This window comes from Nannospalax galili, unplaced genomic scaffold (genome assembly GCF_000622305.1).
Source record: "Nannospalax galili isolate Female #2095 unplaced genomic scaffold, S.galili_v1.0 scaffold745, whole genome shotgun sequence".
In the NCBI taxonomy this organism is placed as follows: Eukaryota; Metazoa; Chordata; class Mammalia; order Rodentia; family Spalacidae; genus Nannospalax; species Nannospalax galili.
The window spans coordinates 73,324-75,396 of record NW_008353359.1 but is presented as its reverse complement, the minus strand read 5'-3'; positions in this window follow the sequence as shown (position 1 = coordinate 75,396).

Here is a 2,073-nt window from a genome sequence, read left to right as displayed (position 1 = left end):
TGCCCCAGCACTTGGAAGCGTCCACTCTTTCACTCTAGAGAAGCTCAGAACCCTGCAGTTACTGAGTCTATCAGACTGTGTCTCTCAGCAGTTCCAACCTGATGGCCCAACCAGAGGGTTCCTAGAGAACCTCTGGTCCTCAATCAACGATAGAAGCCTGGAAACCATTACGGTACAAATAAGCAAAGGAATCATCAACAGGAACAGGATAAATCCACTAGGAGGTGAGAGGGAAGCCCCAAAATTAAAGGGTGAATAATCTTTCTTCTGCCGTGCCTCTTTTATCTGGGCTGCCACAAAGCACTCAGCAGAAGCATGTAACCCAGTCTGAACATGCCATCTTGTCACCTCCAACTGTCCTTGTTCATAACGAGCAGAAAAGATCCCACAGCGTGAGTTACAATAATGCTTCCTAAAACTCTTTTGTTTTTGTTTTTAGAATTTCTCTTTCTCATAGTAGAAACTGAGCAAAGCGTCACACCCCGACATATGCTGGATTCAGTCATGGTTCAGAGGACATTGAAGGGAACTTCTGACTTGAAGTCACACTTTTCTCCCTCCTTTCCCACAGTTGTTTGGTCCTAAAGCAATTTAAAACTGGCTTTAATTTAAATGTTTATAAGTTTAGATGATAGGTTAACAAAACCACAAGCAACAATGATTATCTTCAAAAGACTATTACACATTTACTCTATTTTGTGACTTTAGGTAGTAAATTTTATGGTGACAGTTGGTGGGGTTTATATCTTTGGTATCAATTTAAAAAGTGCTTAAAAGCAAATGCTAGAGATAGTTAATTTGATTGATGATTTATTAAGAGATCTTAAAATATGCCTAGACAGGCTTTTGTTCTTGTTTCTAATGATCCATTTCAGTTAATGTTGTAGGCAATATTGAAATATTTTTTGCTTTTCTTTGAGGGCATTTTGAATGAATCTGGATCTTACCTTCAAGTTCTGGGAGGTAATCAAGGGCTGTGGCTGTTGCCTGTGTTATGTGGGGAGTCTCTGGACGAACCCGACCAACAACTGAAGGGAAGTTTCTCCTTTTGACACTGTGTTTCTTGTTCTACAGCCTTCACCTGTACACAGGCACTCAAGTACAGGTATGTGTATTTTCCAGTAGGGTTTGAGCTACTACATTTCCCTTTGGTTTTTTTCATACCACCTAAGGATTATTTGTCTCTCATCTCTCTCTCCCTGTGTAAACCTTCCTCCTCCTTACCCAGTTAAAGTATCATCATTTTCCCATTTTCACCTTAGGAGTACCTGTGTCCTATTATCTGCCCTCTCTTGAGCTCCTTTAAGTGATTCTATTAATCGTTCTAAGAGATTAAAAGGGGTTTTCCTTGCAAAATAACCCATTGTTTAACCTATGTGTTTCTCTGTATTCTGCAGTTGTTATCGTTCAACAGAGTAACAACAATGCTTTTCCTATAAGGATATCTTTTCTAAAAATAAAATTTAGAGAGTGAATAATATTTTTTTAACTTTTGAAGATTTCTGCTTGAAGTTCTTAAAATGCCAACAAGGCCATCTTCATGAGTTTGCATTACATTCAAAGTTAAGATAATTTAAGGAGCGAACAGTGGTCATTCTCCTAGAGCTTAGACATACTTTGATCAGGCACATTAACCTTCTCAATTTTCTCATTAAATTACTCATAAAATATTTAAGAATTCTAACAAATGTTTACTGATGGATTAGAAATTAATAATTGATTTATATTGCAAGACATCTTACTTAACAATAAGCTTTGAAACTCTTATAGGGGAACTGACCCATAACCAAGATAATGAAATTCTAGGCAAAGAAAAGTTCATAGTGACATGAGTAGCTTGTCATCCATTCCTCTTAGCTGCCACGACACACAGGTGGGTGTGTCATTTCCAGGAATGGTGAGCTCTTTACCAGGCTTTACCAGGCTTGCATATTCTCCTTGAGTTAACAAGTTTGACTACTGGTTAGGCATTTTGTAGCAAAGACCTTTAATTGGAGTTTTTAATGGTTTTTCATTAGACTAGAAATATATATGTAGATATTTGAATTTTATATATATATATATATATATGAA